Raw genomic sequence first — 19,731 nt, 5'->3', positions numbered from 1 at the left:
ACACAGAAGGATGAATACAGTACGATTACACTTCTGTGAGGTGCCGAGGGAAGGCAAATTCATGGGGACAGAAAGGAGAACAGAGGCTCCAAGCGGGTGAGGGGAGAAGGCGTGTTTAATGGGTAGAGAGTTTCTGTTTGGAATGAAGAACAAGTTCTGGAATGGAGAGTGGTGATGGTTGCACAACGCTGCAAACAGACTGGACGCTGAATCATACCCTTAAAAACAGTTAAAGCGGGGGGCGCCTGGGTGGCTCGGTTAAGCGTCTGCCTTCAGCTCAGGTCATGATCCTGGGGTCCTGGGGTCGAGCCCCACATCAGGCTCCCTGCTCAGTGGGGAGCCTGCTTCTCCCTCTTCCTCTGCCCCTCCTCCCACTCCTGTGCGCGTGCCCGCGCGCTCTCTCATAAATAAATAAAATCTTTAAAAAAAATACTTAAAATGGTAAATTGTATGTTCCACGTATTTTACTGCAATAAAAAGAATGTAAATATCTCGATTTCTACATTGATCACATGTCAGTATAATAGTGTTTGGGATATATTAGTTCATATAAAATATACTCCCTTTAGTTTCCCCTGTTTCTTTCTACTGTGCCTACTAGAAAATTTAAGATAACGTGTAAGGGGCACCTGGGTGGCTCAGTGGGTTAAGCCTCCAACTCTTGATTTCGGCTCAGGTCATGGTATCAAGGCCCACATCAGGCTCTGCTCTGGGCGTGGAGCCTGCTTAGGATTTTCTCTCTCTCTGCCCTGCCCCCACCCCCAAGCCCTCTAGGTAAATAATTAAGTAATTAAAATACAATAAAATAGCGTGTAAGTGGCAAGCATTTTATTTCTACCGGACAGTGCTGGTCTCAATATTCCAATCATCAGATGGAGACTCTCAGACTGTATGCTATCTGCCAGAGACACACTTTAAATGTAAAGACACACATAGGCTCACAGCAAAAATTGGAACTAAACTATAAAGGGCATCCGCAGAGTGGAGGTTAAATAATTTAGGGAAGGCTCCTCAGCTGCTAAAAGAATGGGATGCTAGACTACAGAAATGGAACCAACTCTAAGACATTTGTCCAATTTTAAAAAGTAAGACGTCAGGGTGTGGGGGGCAGACGAAACAGGTCACGGGGACAGAAAGTACAGCATAAGGAATATTGTGAATAATATCATAATAATTCTGTGTGGTAACTACACGTACTGTGATGAGCACCCCGTAACGCAAAGAACTGTCAAACCGCTATGTTGTACTAATACAGGTGGAAACTCCTACGACATTGCACGCTGACCATACTTCAATCGGAAAAAAAAGATTCGGATCAATAAACACGTAAGAGTAAGGTGTGGAAGAATCCACACGGTCTGTGCGATCAAAGGGAAGAAACAAGAAGAGCAGCTGAATGAACCCCAAATTCCTCGCAGAGTCTCTTGGTGGAGAGGGAAGGAACGGGGCGGGGGGGGGCGGTAAAAAGATGATCACAGTGTTACTTACACGCCTTTCTTCCTTGTATAATTCATACGCAGCCACCCCCAAAAGCTAAGAGTTAAGGAATCCTATTTTAGCCTTGGGGCCCCATGTGTCCATCCCATTTGCAGGACCCTGGAAGCAACTCAGACACCGTTCGATATCCACGGGACACCGTGCTATTCAAGTGTGTGGATCCCCCCGCCCCCCTGCCCCGCCCACCCTGGGGAGCTTGTCAGAAACCAATTTGGGTTTGAGAAGCTGTGGATCTCAGGCACAGCCCAAGCTGTCTGCAGCAGTAGGTCCAGACTAAAGGCTGGTTGGTGACAGTAACAGGCCACAGCAGAGATAGCAATAGGACAGTAGCACTTAACAACGTGCTTATGAGGCACCACACACTTGACCACACGTGAGCTCAATCAGACTCCACAGAGGGTCCCACCAGCTAGGTATTTTACTTTTTTATTTTTAAAGATTTTATTTATTTGACAGAGAGAGACACAGCGAGAGAGGGAGCACAAGCAGGGGGGAGTGGGAGAGGGAGAAGCAGGCTTCCCGCAGAGCAGGGAGCCTGATGCGGGGCTCGATCCCAGGCCCTGAGATCGTGACCTGAGCTGAAGGCAGACACTTAACGACTGAGCCGCCCAGGCGCCCCCAGCTAGGTATTTTAGATCTACGATTCCAACCTCCAAAGGTCTCTGACAACCATCCTTTTACTTTCTTCCTGTCTCACTCATTTGGGGGCACAGCCAGGCGGGTGTTCCCGTTACCCGGTGTGGGTTCCCCGTCTGAAATATTCTGCATTTCCAAACACCTACGAGGCCTACCGGGGATTGCCATAAATGCGGTGCTTCTGTTGACGGGCGATGTCACCGAGCCTCCGCGGGGGGGGAAGGCGTCGGGCCCCTCTCGCTGACTGATGGGGAAACTGAGGCTCAGAGAGCTGGAGGGCCCTGGCTCCCCGTCCCACGGGTGGCTCCGGGCCAGCGCTGCCTGGAGTCCTGACCCTCCGCCCCTCGCAGGTCTGGCTGACTCACATCAGCTCACAAGCAAGCTCACAAACACATCCGCCGTCTGGAGGAAGCTGGGCGGCCTCCTCGCTTATGCTAATGAAGACAGAACAGAGGGTAAAAAGAGAAAGAGGAGGGAGGGATGGTGCCCCGCTGAGCCCAAGCCTCCGAAGGCTCAGCTGAGGCCCAAGCTGGATCTCAGGGCAAACCCGGTAAGGTCGAGGGCGGTGGGGGGGGGGGGAAAGGCAGCTTCCGGGATTGTGGGCTTCCTCATGGTGGGGGGGGGGGGCCTCCCCACTGTAACCAGGAAGCAGCAAGGTTCACGGCTAAAGACCTGGGCTGTGGGGGGGCCAGACCACCCGGGGGGAATCCCCACTCTGCCGGTTAGCAGCTGTGTGACTGGGTAAGTCACTTAACCGCTCTGGCCCTTAGCTTTCTCATCTGTAAAATGGGGATGCTCACTCACCTACCTCTGCAGGTCCTCCTGTGCAATGAGTCAGTACTTGTAAAGGGCCTAGCCCGGTGCCTGTGACAGTGCTGGCTGTTACTACTGTTGCTATAGGGACAACCTGTGTAAAGCTCCTAACTGGATCCACAACCCCCTGAAATCCTTGGCCAAATGCTGGGATGTGGAGTCAAGGGCGTGGTTCTCTGGGGAAAGGTCTGACTGGCCTCTGAGCAGGTTCTCAAAAGGACCTAAACCTCCTTCTCGCAGATTGAGAACAACCACATGCTCTTAAGACCTTCGCCCCAAAGAAATAAAAGGTGGACTCTCCCAGGCAGGAAGGCTCGCCCCCAGCCACCAGCTGGCAACACTGTGGGTCACCCCGCACCCCACCCCAGGCCACCTCTGCTCCTGTCCCCAAGCAGCCCCACGCTGGCCCCCGGAACCCCTTCCCAACTGCACATCTTTCTTCTGCCTTCACACCTTGCTCCTCACCTCCTGACCTTTGAGAAAACCTCACTCCTGAGCCCCACCCAGTACCACCCCCCCTCCTGCTCTTCTAGAATCTTCTTTCACTCCTTTCCTTTTCTCTCCTGAGGCTCTAAGCCTGCTCAGCTCCTAAAAAACCAATCCAATATGCTCAACTCACGATCCACGTAAAGGTCGCCTGGCCCTCACTGGTTCAATAAACCCTGATTACAGACTTATTCTGAGTCAGGTCCTGGGGATGAATCCTAACACAGAAACAAGCTCAGCGAAGTGAAGGAAGTGGGATGTGGTTGTCAAGGAAGGCTTCCTGGAGGAGGGGGTATGTAAGCAGCGGCCTGCTGGAGACAGGAAGGAGTTGGGGAAGATACACTGCAGGTTGAAGGCACAGCAAGGGCAAAGGTCCGGAGAGGCAGGAAAGAGCTTGGGGCACGGAGAAGGCAAGGTGAAAGAAGTCAGGGAAATCCAGGCCACCAGACTAGGGTTTTGTCAGAAGAGGGGAGGGGCAGACTTACCTGAGGGCACTAGGGAGCCAAAGAGTGTAGTAAGATTTTATTTTTGTTAAAGGTCTGGCTGCCAAGAGCTCTCGTCTTCCTGTCTTCCTTCCTTCCTTCCTTCCTTCCTTCCTCCCTCCCTCCCTCCCTCCCTCCCTCCCTTCCATCCATCCATCCATCCATCCATGAGGCCATCCTTCCCCTTCCTGTAGCTCCTCACCGTATTCCAGTCTGGCTCCTGCTCCTACCTACTTCTCAGACCCAGGAAGCCCCCCTCAAGTCCATTTAAGCTAAGACCTTTCTAGAAGCTCTCTCCCTTTGCTCCTGAGACAGAGACGGTGCCTGATTCCAACCCTCCTCTCCTTCTGTTTTGGCCTCAGAAGTTCTGCCAATACATGGTTGAGCCGATTCTGGACTCTCTCCTGTCCTCTCCCTGGGGAACCTTCCCCATCCCTGGGACTGATCACTCAGTGTCACCATCTCTCACTCGTGACCCCGACAGCTCAACCATTCTGCATCTCTCACCCCTCTGCGTCCCTCCACCATCCATGAGAGTGTTAGAGCTTCACTCCCTGGGGATTGTGCTCCTTAAACTAGAGACGCCTCTACCCGTCTCAAGAGGGGACACCTGCATCTATCCAGTTGCTCAGGCCAATGACCTTTGTGCAAAGCATCCCAACATCTACCAACCACTGTGCCTTCTCTCTGCTGGGAATGGCCTTGAGCCCAAAGCTTGCCCCCAGGAACCCCCTCCTCCAGGAAGCCTGGCCTGATGCCTCCCCCTGACCTCCCCCAGCTCAGCACGCATCCCTGAGATATGGATCTCACCTTGCAGGGAGGATGGGTGTGTTGGTGGCTTCCCTCCCTCCCCTGTCCCCAAGGGCAGAGCTCTGGGGCCAGGCACACAGGAGACCCACTGTGTGGGTCTGAATTAACCGGAGGCACGTACCTGGATTTAAACCTTTGCTCTGCCAGCGGCTAGCTGTGTGACCTTGGACAAGTCACTTCACTTCTTGCTGCCTGTGTGACAGGGAAGTGGTGGCAAGCCAGGGGTCTAGCCCTGGGGAGAATTTTAAGCCAGGACAAGGAACAGATCTGATGGGCAAGGAGCAACATGGGGGGCGGCCGAAGAGCAGGTCCAGAAGTTGGTTCGGTGTGCCCCTGACACATGGGGATAATGCTCCCCTGCTTCAGAAAGGTCTAAATGAAACAGGACTGTGGAAGGGGGACGAGCTCAGACAAGGGCAAAGGGCTGGCCACAGTCCTGATGTGCCCCACAGGCTTGATTCCCACTGGCAAGCATGCAGGGATCGCGGACTAGGCACTGGGGAGGCAGCGACGGCAGGATAGACAATGTCCATGGAAGGAGGGTCCAGTGTGGCTGGAAGACCCATGGCTCCCTGTCCCAGGTGAGGGGCCTGCAGGCTGAGCCCTGGGACTCTGTGAGGTGGGCTTCCGGAGTAAACAAAGTGCTCAGGGCTGGGGCCCTGGGACGGGCACTTTTCACAAACACCTCTGGTGATTTGGAAGCAGGTACGTACATCACTGTTTTGAGAAACAGCATAGGGATTCCAAACGCGGGCTCTGTACTCTCCTCTCTCTACTCCTGTGATATGCCCACCATTAAGTCAGTCAGTCACTCAACAAACATCGGGGCTCAACTGCGCGCCAGGAGCTGAGAACACGGAGCACACTGTTTCTCTCCTACTGCAGTTTAGAGTCTGGTGAGAAAGCCAGGCCTGAAGAAGAGCTCACAGAAGACCTACTACATCCCAAGGGGGCCATGGGGGGCCAGCCAGTGAACTGGGGCCTGGGCAGGGTAGGCAGGGGAGAGATGTTCAGAGGCTGAGACTTCCTGGGGGAGGGAGTCTCTCTCTGCTGAGAGAAAAGGAGGCAAAAACCTTCCCATGCACTCCTGCTCCATGAGAGAAGAGAAGGCCTTCCGGATGCCCACAATACGGCTGAAGCTTAAAATGATGCTGCGGAACCAGAAATGCTCAACTCAAAGGACCACACACGGTAGTAGTCTGTGCAATTCGAGAAGGGGCCACGTGGATCCACCTTCGACTGACAAAGAGGACCAGCACTGCCGAGCAGCTGTGGGCAGGGAAGGGCAACAAGGGGACTTCTGGGCCGTGAGGCGAACGTTCTGGATCTCGATGGGGGTGTGGGTGACACAGGTGGCCACGTTTGCCAAGACGCATCAAGAGGCACACTTCAACTCCGCACTTGATCGCGTGTAAATTATGTTTCACTGACAGGACGGGGGGACGGCCTGCATACGTATGTACGAATCTTTCCCGCAACACAACAGGGAGGTCGCTGGGCACGTTCTGGGGAGAAGTCAGGCCAGTGTGGCAAGAGCTTGGCGGGAGAGCGTACAGAGCTAAGAACCCCCCTCACCCAGCCTGGGGGGGCGGGGGCTCCATGTTCGAGGATGGCTGAGGTCCCACAAAGGACAGGAGGGAGGTGTCAGTGCAGCAAAATGTCACAGCCCCTTGGTGAGGCAGGAGCTGTGGGCACCTGCCTGCCCAGCACCGCACAGGGGACAAGAGGCAGCACCCATTCTTTGCAGAGGGGGCTCCTGGGAGCTACAACCTGCAGGTGTCCTGGGGGGGATGGGCGACCCTTTGCCTCCAGGTTGCAAAGCACTAGGGGCTCCCCCCCAGGGCCCCAGGGGTCATGAACGAGGATCCGGCAGCCACACACAGACATTCTCCTCTCGCTCTGCTTCGAAGGCTGCCAGGCTGGGGCCTAGGGGACCCAGGCTGGGGAAGGGGGGGGTCACCTAGAAGTCAGTAGCCCCCTCCAGCCCCTCCAAGCCTAAGAAGCACTTGGAAGGGGAGGTACAGAGGGATGGAGTGGCCAAAAGGAGGGGACAGAGGCGGCTGAGCCTAGCCGGGGCTCCAGGGACCCTTCCTCCTACCCTCTTACCCCTGGGAAGAACAGCTGGTTACACACAGTCCAAGTACACACAGAATAATTAACAAAAGCGCCAATGACAATGACCGCCACCGGCTGCCGAGCGCCTCCTCGGAGCCAGGCAATTGTAGAATGCTTTTCCATGCGCGACTCACAAAATGGATGCAAACGCTCTCAGAGGAAGCGTCTCTTATTATTCCTGTGCCCCTGGTTCTCCAACCTGGGTTTAGAGAAGGGAAGTAACTTGCCCCAAGTCATAAGATTAGAAGGGCAGCAGGAGGATGCAAACTGGGGCAGCCGACCCAGTCACCCTCCCCTCCGGGGTCATCCTGTCCATCACCCCGCGCTGGCCCAACTTCTCCGACTCACCCACTACAGAGACAATTTCTGCACCAAACAGCAGAACCGAGGCCACACTGTACATATCCGGGGGTAAATCCCAAACCTGTGTAATCGGAAACAGCCCCCAGGGTCGAAGGCCCGGGGTGGCCAAGACAGGGACCTCACCAAGGTCCCAAAGAAGGCAACACAGAGAAAAGACAATCTGGCCAAAGCCCACTCCCCGCCACCTCAGTCTCCCCAACCTGGGAAATGGGCTTCATGTCTCCTCCCTCACAGAACAGGACAGATCCTGGAGATGGTGAAACCGATTCTGGACCCCAGAAATAGCAATACCATTAGTAATAAAATTGAAATGATATAACGTCTGGAATTTGCTTAAAAGTATCTAGCAGAAGAGAACAACAAAAAAAAAAGTGCAGCGCAGGGAGGTGGACTAACAGAAAAAAAAAAAAGATGAGCAGAAATCTGTTGAAGCTGGTGATGGGCACAGAGGGGTTGATTTTGTTATTCTCTCAACTCTTGATGGGTGCTTTAAAATCTCCATGCTAGGGGCGCCTGGGTGGCTCAGTTGGTTGGGCGGCCAACTCTTGATTTCTGCTCAGGTCATGATCTCAGGGTCATGGGATCGAGCTCTGCATCAGGGGGATCCGTGCTCAGCGAGAAATCTGCTTGAGATTCTCTCTCCCCCTGCCCCTTCCCCCTCTCTCACTCTCTCTCTCTCTCTCTCTCAAATAAATTTTTAAAATGCCAATATTGATTGCCTACAGTTTAGGGGGAAGGCAGTACGGACCTGGTAACAGATCCCACAGGAGACTTTACTACTTTTTTTAATCACCATCATCATCACCACATTTTTTTTTTTAAGCAGGCTCCATGCCCAGTGTGGAACTTGAACTCATGACCCAGAGATCAAGAGTCACATGCTCTACAAGCTGAGCCAGCCTGGCGCCCCCCAGGGCTAACATTTTTGAGCACCTGCCATGTGCCAGGCATTGTGTTCAGCACTGAACGTCCATGAGAAGCCGGAAGCGGGTCTCCTGTCCTTCGCGGTCTTTCAGTTGGGGAAACTGAGGTACGGAGCTGAGATGCCCTGTTCCCAGGGTCACGCCACCACCCCTCATGCCAAAGCAGTGCCCTCTGCTGCCATGCGGCTTACTATGCCAACATTGTTCCCCGTGTGCCTTTGGGGAAGACAAGGGAGACCTTTCAGAATGCAGAAGTCAGCATGGGTCCCACAGCAGAACAGTAATCACAGTGAACATAAGGGCAACATCCGTTGCTAGTTTCCGAAAGCCTACTGCAGGCCCAGCTCGGGACAGCAATGCCCCATTCAGCCCTCACAGCAGACCCTACAAGGGAGCCATCGTGGGCCCATTTTACAGATAAGGAAACGGAGACCCAAAAGAGGGATCATTTGGCCTGGGTCACACTACAATTAAGTGGGAAAGCAAGCCTTCTCTCCCCTGCCTGCCAATTAGGGTTCACAGCCAAGAATCTGGCAGGTCCCGGCCCCAGGGGAAAGAACTGCCAAAGAAGGACAGCTAACACCGCCAATGACTGATAAGGCTATCTACGCACTTTATGGGTGGTGTTAGGTAATCCTCAAGACCTTCCAAAAGTTGGCACTGAGATGAACCCATTTAGCAGAGGAGAAAACGGAGGCCCAGAACCAGCAAGCTCCTTGCCTGCAGCCATTTGGCCAGCAAGAGGTGGAGCAAGGGTTCCAACCCACAGACAGTCGGCTTCCCAGAGCTCAGGGCCTTGACCTCCATACCAAGTGGCAAGGACACAACGCAGGCCACGGGCAGAAAGGAAGATGCCAGGAGGTCACAAGAGGCAAAGACACCAGAGCAGGAGAGGAATGACTTCTCCCAAGCACATCCGCAAAGGTACCTCCGAGGAGCAACGAAATGAGAAATTGCAGACTGCTGATCTAAGGATCCCACTTCTAGGAGTATATCCCACAGGAATACCGAATTCCCGATGACCTGGGAATGCCGCCTTCCAGCGCTGTGCGTTGGGAAACGCTTCTGCACCCATGTTAGTACATGAGGATTCACCCACACCACCGAGTAGCATGCAGCCAAGAAAAAGACAGGAGGAAATCCTCCCTCTACGGTGCAGCAGTCTCCCAGGGAAATAAAGTGGAAAAAAAAGCAATTGCAGGGCAAGGAGGAGGGCATGTGAAAGAAACATTCTTTTTTTTTTTTTTTTTTTTAAGATTTTATTTATTTGACAGAGACAGAGAGAGAGCATGAGCGGAGAGAGGGAGAAGCAGGCTCCCCGCAGAGCAGGGAGCCCGATGCGGGGCTCGATCTCAGGACCTTGAGAGCATGACCTGAGCCAGAGGCAGCCGCTTAACAACTGAGCCACCCAGGCGCCCCAAACAAATATTCTTAAAAGATACACACGCCGTTATAAAAGCGGGTGCACAGAACATCAGGACTGGGGAGCTGCCTCAGGGCGGTGGGGGGAGCTGAGGGGCCCCTCACAGACCACCCAGACAGAACTGCTTGAATCCCACAGCAGCGAACCCAGCCCTGGAGACAACACTTGCCTCCAGCCTCCTCCTGGACTGGGTCCCTGGCACACAGTAGGCCCTCAAAGAAGCTTTATTGGGAACAATTAAAGGAACAAAAGCGCCCTTCCCTGCCAACAGATTCCACGCCACCACGAATGCACAAACTCTGGCACAAAACTAATTGTCACCAAACGAGAAATGTCTCAGTAAACTCTCTCTCTGCTGGGGGACTCTGGCATGTCACCGAGACACAAAGCCTTTAGCCGATGGGGACAAAGCTCTAATGCCTGGCACTCCAGGCAGGGGAGGATTCAGAAGGAACGAGGAGGGAGGGAATCCTTGGGGACAATTCAACCAAACATTTCCCACGTGTCTCTGGGGTGAAGCATCCTACTCTGGGCAGCGAACTCCGGCAGCCCTGCCATGTTCCAACAGGGGGGACAAAACTCATGTGACAAGGGGATTAGTAGGGAGCAAATCATTCTGATGGGGGGCTGTACATCACGGATGTAGCTCAGGTCACTTGTTTCCCTTGAGAGGGTGCCTGGCAGGGGAAAACCCAAAAGAGACCAGAGCAAGATAACCATGCCCCCTACCCCTCTCCCCAGCAGGGCGGGATGGGGGGGGAAAAGGCAGCCCCTCACTGCTTTCCAAGCCCAGGCCCCGCTGGAAAGGAATGCCATGTTTTCCTGTTTCCAATTAACTACCCCCCCCCCCCCCCAGCAGCAGCCTTCTGCATTCTTGAGACCAGGAATCAAGACAGCCACAGGGGAGAGCTGGGAGGCCTGGCGGGAACTCCTCATTGGTGGCTAGGCCTGGGGCTAAAAGGTGGCCCCCAGGAACCTGGGGAACCCCCCCACCCCAACCCCAGGACCCTCCTACCAGGGCTCAGTGCTGCGCGCTGACCCCTTCCACAGCTTTTGGGGGTGGGAGGGCAAGACCCCATGATCCCAAGGGAAGGCTGGGGGAAGGCCCCAGAGGCCTCTGGGAAGGAAGTCAGCAGGGAGGGGGGTGGAGCCCAGGCCTGTCCCTCTAGGGCCTTACTCATGCTTCTCCACTCAAAAAAAAAAAAAAAAAAAAAAAAAAATCAGTTCCTATTTTCAGGAAACGCTCAGGCTTGAGGGACCTGTAGGTGCCCTACAGCCCCTCTCCTCTCACCCCGAAGGATTTATTATGACTTATGCCTCTCATCTCGGGAAGACAGGACAGCAGCTAAGGGACAAGGGCTCTCTCCAAACACTGTCTCCCCGAGCCCTGCTGACAAATGCGAAACCCCTCTCCCACTCTCTCCCACCCCCTGCAGTCTGGGTTGGAGTCCCCTCCCAGTCAAGGAATAGGCTTTCCACGGGCTCAGTTTTCTCATCTGTAAAATGGCGAGATTACCCTTGTTACCCTCTTCACTGGGCGAGCTGGGCCCTCCCCGGTCCCTCTCCCTCAGCAACCCCCCCCCCATGTTTATCCAGCACCAGTCTGTGCTCAAGGGGAAGGGTCCCCGTTCAGAGAGCTGGCAGGCAGGGGGAACATCACAGATTTACAGATGGCCCTCAACCCCCCTCCCCCCAGGGCCACAGGGACCTCCTCCAGGCCTTTTGCTACTGGTCCTTAAATGCCCAGCACCCAACATTCTTCCCCACCCCCTACAGGCACGCCATATCCCATCTGCTGAATGACAAAAATAACACGTTTGGATAATACTTTCACCCACCTCAAGGTCAGTTAAGGGAATCACCTGCAGATAAAGAAACTGAGGACTTAGGGACTCAAGTGACTTGCCGAAGGCTACAGAGTGGGGCAGGGGGTCTGATGCCAGCCATGGGGAGAATGGGCAAGAAGATTCTCTGCCAGGGCACCACAGAGGGTGGCAGGGCAGAGTGACCACGAAGGTCCCCAATAGCAGCCCGGCGTCCCTGCTGGCAGGGCTTAAGTAGCAGAAGCCGGGACAAGTCCCAGCTCAGGTACAGGAGAAGGATGACGGTGGGGCCAACTCCCAGGGGCCCCCCAGCCCCCCACCCAGCCAGGCCTGCGGCACCCCTTCCCAGCCCACACACCTCCAAGTCTCAGCTCTTCCCTGCAAACGCTCTGCTCCAGCCACGGGTGAAATGATTCTGCTCTCAGCCCAACTTCCAGGTGTCTTTACCCCTTCCCAAAAACCAGCATGGGGTGGGGAGTTGGGGGGGGCGCCGGACGACGGCGGGGGACATGACAATAGCTTCTTCCAGGTTACTATGATATTTGAGACCCAAGTCAACTGAAATCAACAGGACAAAGTGCCAAAGAGGGGTACAGGAGAACTTAACAGTTTTGAGCTGAGTTGGAGAAACCGGAAATGGTTGCAAATTGGCGCTGTGTGACCCTGGGCAACTCACTTAACCTCTCTGAGCCTCCATTAGCCTGTCTGCAAAATGGGACTAATAACTGTTCCTACTTCCTCCTGGGGCTGTGGCCAGTGTGTAGCAGAAGCCAATCCATAATGCTCCCAGGGTAGAGAGATGTTGTTATTTCCGGCTTCCAGGAGTGGGGGAGCCCTGGGGGAGGGTGGGGTAGGTAAACATGCCCCTGAAAGTCCCACCAGACATCAGCACGAGGGAAGGGGATGATTCCTGAACTGTCCAACTCCCCTGTTCTCCCACCACCCCGCAGGTCAGAGTTGCCCGACCCCTTATGCCCACCCCAGGTGAAAGGGCACAGAAAGAGCCAGCAAACTGTGTCCCCCCACAGGCGCCGGCAGAAAGAAGACGTGAGGGAAACGCAAACCCTCGGTACATCCCCAGATGGTTATTATTCTATTGGAGGGCCGTGTGACAAAAGGGGCTGATTGTCCGGACATGAGGCTGGGCACGGACTGCAGCCCGCGGTCTGGGAACACCAGAGGGCCCGGACCTGTCACCCCGGCCTCCCGGGGAGAGCTGACACGGCGGCCTCTGACCCCACCTCCCAGGAAGTTCAGCTGCTCAGAACCACAAAGCAAAACAAAGGGGCGCGGAGAGGAAGGAGCCACCGTACCTTCCAATCGCCGCTGGCCCCCAAGCCCCGAGCCCCGAGCCCGGAGCCCGAGCAGGAGCCCCAGCGCGGCTCCTCGCCCGGTTCTCCGCCGGCCGCGGACCGAGGCCTGGGCAGCCCCTGGGTCCCCCGTCTCCCCGCGGCCGCCCGTGACAGGAGCCGGGGAAGCAGCCGAGGGGCAGCCAGGGATGGGAAAACCAGATGGCTCCATCCCTCCTCCCTCCTCCTCCATCCCTCCCTCCGGGTGCCCGCGGGCCTGGCCGCCCTCCGCAGGGGCTCGGGGAGGCCGCGGGCCCGGCTCGTCCGGGCTCACCCCAGGGAAAGGGTTGCCTTTGTCTAAAGGTCACCACCCGAGCGTGGTGCCCGGGCTGGGCCTGGTGCCTCCTATTCCCAGGCCGAGGGGGTGGAGATGGGGGGCCGCCCCAAATCTCGGGAGGTGACAAGGGTAAGGCTCCCCTCCCTTCCCTCCCCCTCCCCGTAACGGCCCCCTCCGGGACCAACCAGCTAGCGGGGGAGGGGGTCAACTCCCTTCAGCGCTGGGGGGGTGGGGGACCAAGTCAACTCCTTTCATTGTTTAGGGGCGGTGGGGAGGGGGAGACCCAATGGCCTCCTTCCGCATCCATCCCTCCCCAGCCTGCCGGAGGCCCCGTTTCTCCCGGGCACCCCCGGCAGGGATTTGGGGAGGGGGCGCAGAGGACGGGCGAGAGGGGGAGATGAAGGCTCGCCACCTCCGGCCGGGAGAGCACCGACTGCTGCCCCATTGCCCTCTTCTTCTCGGAAAGGCGGGGAGCAGGGTGAGAGGAGGGGGGGCCCCCCGGGCCGGGGGAGGGGGTCTCCCCGCCCCTCCCCCCGTGGAACGTTAGGTCTCGTTTTTCCGCCGCTCCATTGTATCCCCGGCAGCCGGCGGGAGGGCCGGGGAGGCACCGGGCGCCGGGTTTGGGCAGGGGAGCTGGGGGGGGGGGTCCCCGCAGGATCGGGGCGGCGGTGATGGGGGGAGAGACGCAGAGGGTGGGGGGGCTGCCGGGGGTGGTGGGCGCCGACCAAAAAAAGAGGCAGCGGGCGCTGCGCCCCGGTTGGGGGGCTGAGTGTGTGAGTGTCGGGGGGTGGGTTCGGCCCCGGCTCCGGCTCCCCCCACACACACCCTCGCCGCCAACCCCCACTCCCCCCTCGCTTTTGCGCCCTGTCACAGCCCCGACTCGCAGGTAGAGAGAGTTAAGAGATTTAAAGAGAAATTGCTACATTGTGAGAAACTCACCCTGATGTTTGAGCAGCCGTCGGCGCGGGGTCTCCGAGACGGCCCCGCACGGGCTGCAAAGGGAGGACCCAGAAGGGGCCGACCGGCCGGGCCGGTCAGCGCACTGCCTGATCGCATGGCGGCCGCCCGGCAGCCTCCGCCAGGCCCCTGCCGCCGCCCCGCGCCGCGGCCCGGGCGCCCCGGACCCGCGCGCGCTCCGGGGAGGACCCCTCGGGTTTGAAAAAAAAAAATTTTTTTTTTAATTAAATGCAAAAGAAAAAAAAAAAAAACCTTGCAGGTTTTGTGTCCGCCCCCCCTTCCTCCTCCTCCTCCTCCTCCTCCTCCCTCCGCCCTCGCCGGGGGACGGGCTTGAGGGAGGCCCCGCCCCGCGCTCCGCACACCAGCCCCGGCTCCGGACGCCGAGCGGCGGGCCCGCGAGCAAATGGGAGGCCGAGGACGCCCGGGGAGGGTGGCCTCCGCGCCAGCGCCGCCCCCTCCCCAGCCCCAGTCCTGGGGGTTTGGGGTCGCGCCTTCCCAGGCTCTGGTGGAGTCGGCCGACCGCCTCGCACGGTGCTCCAGGTCGGGGGGAGAGGCTAAAAGGATTCGCGCTCCCGGACTCCGGGCGCCCTGCCCGTTGGGGAAGGGGCGCTGTGCGCCGGACGCGGGGGACAGTCGCCGGGCGGGAGGACGCGCCCAGGGCGGGTGCCGAAGGTTCGAAGAGGTAGCGGGAGTAGGGAATAAAGAGTGGCCGCCTCGCCGGTGGCACCGCGAAGGAGCCGGGAGTGGGAGCGAAAAGGGTGGAAGGTAGCGGGGGGTTTGGGGCGACCGGCCCGGAGGGGCCCCGGGCATGGCTTGATCACTCACCTCAGTCGGTCTTTGCCGACCTGCGACGGCCCGGGGGGAGGGCGCCAGGAACGCGGGGTCCAACTTCAGAGCCTCCTCGAGGCCTCTCGGCCCGCGCTGATGGGATTCCCAGAAGCCCCAGGACGCCTCGGTGGTGTTGGGTCCGTTTCCGCCCCACCAGCCCGTGAACGCCTTGCGGGCGGGACACTTAGATTCCCGCGTTCATTCAGGGAACGCTTGGTGGGTGCCTACTGCGTGTCCTGTGCCGTGCTGGGGGCCCAGTGGGGACCCAGATGGCGCGGACCGGCCTGCCCTTAAGGGGTGCACAGGCCTGGGAGACCTCTATTCGGGTCTTTTATTACCTTCTGTCTCGCCAGTGCCCTAAAAAAGCCCCGTACATACAGAAGCTGCTTAATAAATGTGTGTTGAATGAATTGGTGATCGAGACCTGTGTTTTAAGCTTTAGTGTTTAAACTAGTATGTCGGTGGTACTCTTCATATTTTTTTAAGAGATCACAGAGTTTAAGGGCCCTGACACAAACCGGTGAGCCCCTGGTTCCCATCCTGCCTTTGCCGCGTCCTTGCTGTGTGACCTTGGGCAAATCACTTCACCTCTCTGTGCCTCCATTTCCTCCTCTCAATCATGGGCCTCACTTCACAAGGTCATTAGGACCAAATAAGCCCTCATGGAGATCTGCACCTGACAAGAAGTGCCAGATAAGTGCTGACCGTTATTGATTATTATATAAAAAGTAAACTTTATCAACTTCAGAAGTGATCACATGGGTTGCCCCAAACATAAGACAGTGGTGAATCCATAAATTATATAGGGGTCATACTGAAGGTATGGGACCCTTCGGAGAAGGGTAATATACACACTTAGACTTTCTTTTTATGTAGCTTGCCCTTCTATTTGCTGTGAGCCAACTGAGCTATGCCTTGTTTATTCATTAACTAACTAGTGCCAATCACAATGTTTTGAGACCTCAGTACTGCCCACCAGGAAGAGACTTCTAGCAACCTTGAATCCCATTTTACAGCGTAGAGAAGTAAATTGGCTTCGAGAGGGGAAGTATTTTTGCCCAAAGTCACACACAGCCAGGAAGTCGGACCTGATTTGAGCTGGGTGGCACTTGGGTCTGTCAAAGCTCCCAGCCCCTGGGGGCGCTCAGCACATGAAGACTGGTTAAAAGTTAGTAGATTAGAGGCACTAGGAGGGGTGACTGTCCACATTTATTCATTCCTGCAGGAAGTATTGTTTGAGTATCTAGTGTGCCAGGATTATAGCTGTGACCAAGAGCACCCTGGTTCCCCCCCTACCCCCCCCCCACACACAGCTCACAGTCTATTAGGGAACACAATGTGCAAGTAAGCAAAAAAGACCTAGCTTCAGTTTCCCCCCTGCATTCCATGGCAGAGATGCACTGGTATCCCCCACCCCAAGAATGCTGCCTGGTACTTGATGCTCAAGAAAGGTCTTTGGAACAAAGAATAGCCCCCCCCCCCCCCCCCGCCCCAGACACACCGGACCTCTTAGGAAGATGTCCTAGAGGCTATGCCACTTGGAATGGTCCTGGCTGGGTGTGAAGGAAACCAAGAAAAGGTCAACCCCAAACCTAGCGACAGCTGGCCAAGCCCTGGGAGAGGAAATGTCCAAGGCTAGTGTAGGGTCATTATGGGCCCAAATGAAAAGTGACCTTAAGTCTTTTGGGGATGGCACCCATCTTCCCTTTGAGAATCCCACACAAGTCATGAGTTCTAGGTTAAGGACTGAGTTAGCAAGACCCAGATAGGTTCAGCTCCTTGTCCCAGGGCTACCGAGTCAGGATGGGGGCCAACCCAGTACACCCAGGTGTTCGTTCCATCACCAACTGGCTCGGAGTCATCAGATGAACTTGGGGTGAGTCACTTCTCTTCCAGCTCCTTCACTTTCTCATCAGTACAATAGGAGTGTATAGTCAGACACCAAAATCTCCCTCACCCCGACATTTTATTCCAAAAATTTCCAAACGTGGAGAAGTGGTAGAAACAGAATGAACACCTAATTACCCGCCACTTAGATTGGACCATCGGTATGTTACTCTCCTGGCTTTATCACACATCTGTGCATCTCCCCATCCATCAGATCCGTCTTCTTTGTCGATGTGTTGCAGACATGTTTACCTCCCCCTTAACTTGGTTAACTGGGTAATGTTAACTCCCCACTCTGATCAGTGCTCTGATGAGTGTAATAACCCTCTGGGCCAAGTGCTGACTCTCTTTTAAACCTCAATTCTATCCTCTTTTTTGTGAAGGAGAAACATTCAGAGAGGATAAGAAACCGGATCAAGGTCACACGGCCTGGGATTCAAACCCGGCTCCGTGTCCCCTGGGTCCGAACTTTATAGGAAGATCATGGAGAGGATGAAACGAGACAAGGATCCAGAAGGTCTTGGGGGTGGCCACAAAGCAGTGTACAGATGTGAAAAATTAGGACCAGACAAGATGCACCTACATATCCTCAATAGGCTGCATCTCTGTGTTCTGCTGGGCTCCCGGCACAGGGTCTTTGCCTTCCAAGTTGGGACTTAATCCCATATGGGTGACAGTATCTCCTCTTTCCTAACATGAGGCTGGGCAGGTGCTGAATGAATGGGGGGGGGGGGTCCAAAAAAGTTTGCTGTAAGGAAAATGGCTTCTGTAGGTTGTGGCCCTCCCAACAGCAAGCAAAGCCCTAAACATTGGACCTGGGGTTATTAAAACCCCACAGCCCCAACACGAACTTGGGATTTCTGCCCTTATCTCAACGCTTAATGGGACTGTTTTCATTAAAACCGAGCAGCTGAAAAGGAACAGCAGGAAACCCACTATTGGCTGTGGAAAGGTCCAGTACATTGGAGGACTAAGCCGCCCTGTCCCAGGGCCCTGATGCTTTTTTCCACTTTAAGCCCACTGGTTGCAAGTCCCCTTTGCGTTCCCAACCCTCCAGCTAGGAGAGCTCTCCTCCGCCGCACCCCCCTCCCCCCGCCCTCGCATTTCCTGTCTCGTCCAGTCCCACTGCTCGTCCTTCCCCGCCCCAACCTCAGCTCTGCCCACCAGACCCTAATCCCCTTTGCCTCGAACAGAGGCCTGCCCCTCCTATCCGGCCTGCAGCCCAGCTCCTGCCTTGGAGGACCCTCACCAACGTCTGGCCTGATCGCCATCTCCCTACAGAGATGGGGGTGGGATTTCTTTTTTTCTTCTTTTTAAATAAGGGCCCGTCGCGCCCCCTCCCTCGCACGGGCAGCTGCAAAGTTGAAAACCTTGCCAACCCACGTTCTGTTTCTTGATCTGGGAGGATGCCGGTGCTATGGGTGTTTTTGATTTTCGGTTCAGCCGCACACTTAGGATTCATGCACTTTTCTGTATGTATGGAACACTTGAGTAACAAGAGGGAACAAAACAAGAAGCAGCCTTGCCCAGTCCTAAAACACCCTGCGGTCCCTTCAGGTTTCGTTTCAGTGGGGTTTGAGGAGAGAAAGTTTCCATCCAAGACCTCTCCAAGGGCCTGGGTTTTCGCCGCGCGGCGAGGAAAGAAGGGGGACTCAGAGGGCACCGACTTCGGTCCCACAGCTGCCCTCTGACCGCGCCCTTTAAATATGGCTCGTACAGCCGGAGTGCGCAGCCCCAACTCCCGGCCCTACCAGCCCGCTCGGAAGGCAGACGCCGACAGCGGCAACGAAATCAGGCAGCTGCGAGCCCAGCCCGGCCTCGGGTCCTCAGCGCGGCAAGTGCGGGGGGCGGGGTCTGACCGCCCATTGGTCCACGCCCGGGGGCGGGGCCACCTCACTGTCCCGCCCCCAACCCCTGCCGGGTTAATTGGGCCTCGCGCCGGCTCGGGGAATTATTCATCGGAGGGCGGGGCCTGGGTTTGTTTACACGCTGCCATTGGCTGGATTTGAATCGGCCCGACTGCGGGCCAGCCGCGGGGCGGAGCTTCGGAGGGCCCGGGCTCGCGCCTGACAGGTTCAGGAGGTAGGGCCCGTGCGGGACGCGCAGCCGGAGCAGTGGGGTCCAGGCGGTGGGGGTACCCTCGACGGGTGCGGGCAGCGGGAGTGGGCAGGTTGGGGCTTCCGCTCGTTTCTCGACAAATGCTAATCAAGGGTCGGGTTGGGGAGCATTGTTTTTGTTTTTATAAAAACGCCTGACAGGAAAAAAAAAAAACATGAACCGGCAAACAACCTAGCTGTCCATGGATGGGGGACCCCGTAATGGGACACGAAGTAACCGTAAAATAAGGAAGTTATACCCGACCCGACACCGAACAAGCCATGTATCCAGGCAAGAAAAAAAAGGCAAAGAGGGGAGCCGAGTGTATAATGATTTAAAAGTGGGGGCGTGGGTGAAAAAAAAATACAAGCTTTTGCTTGTTAAATGCACAGAATATCTTCGAAAGCAGAAACAAACTGGTAGCAGCATTTGCCTGTGGAGTGGAAGACAGGGTGGGTGGAGGGTGGATCTTTCTGTACTTTTGTAAAGTTCGAACCTTGTATCACCCATTCAAAGAAACACATACAATGTAAACAAAAATACTGGGTTCTGAGAACTGTCCCTTTGCACCCTCCCACCTTTCCCTTTGCACCCTCCCACCTTGCCCCTACTGCCCCTGGGAAAACTCTTGACTTGGCTATAGAGGCCATGGGTCCCCGACCTGCGCCCCCTGGACCCCCACAATGGCCTTGGGGTTTGGGGGGAGCCTGGCTCAGAATGAGTGTCTTCAATGGCTCCTGCACCACCAGATAGCCAGACTCAAGGAAGAGAATGGCTTTGTTGCTTTAAGTGATTTGGTGATCGTGGGGGGATTTAACATACTAAGGGGCTGCCTTAGCCATTCTTGGGGGAGGATGAGGAGAAACAAGCCTAACCAAGCCCTTTTAGGAAAGAAGCATAAGACAAATCTAGGGCAGGCCCCTTTAAGAAGGGAAGTTGGCCTCACCGATAAACCTTGTGAAGTT

The 19,731-nt window shown here is 55.9% G+C and overlaps 1 protein-coding gene across 5 annotated transcripts in view; it reads right to left on the bottom strand.

Annotated features, from left to right (window-relative positions):
* BICRA (BRD4 interacting chromatin remodeling complex associated protein) overlaps nucleotides 1-14,037 on the bottom strand; it is a 76,661-nt gene extending 62,624 nt beyond the window's left edge. For 4 of the 5 annotated variants that reach the window (XM_027619486.2, XM_035725270.1, XM_027619490.2 and 1 more), the window contains exon 1: nucleotides 13,937-14,037. The gene's annotated coding sequence lies outside the window, so the exon portion shown is untranslated. Of the gene's footprint in view, nucleotides 1-2,288; nucleotides 2,506-13,936 lie in introns of those variants that run through there. The other variant, XM_027619488.2, reaches the window with a different exon arrangement.
* Nucleotides 14,038-19,731: the final 5,694 nt, after the last annotated feature.

This window comes from Zalophus californianus, chromosome 17 (assembly GCF_009762305.2).
Source record: "Zalophus californianus isolate mZalCal1 chromosome 17, mZalCal1.pri.v2, whole genome shotgun sequence".
NCBI classification, from domain to species: domain Eukaryota; kingdom Metazoa; phylum Chordata; class Mammalia; order Carnivora; family Otariidae; genus Zalophus; species Zalophus californianus.
Note: the sequence above shows the minus strand (reverse complement) of the source record. Positions and strands in the feature narration are given on the sequence as shown.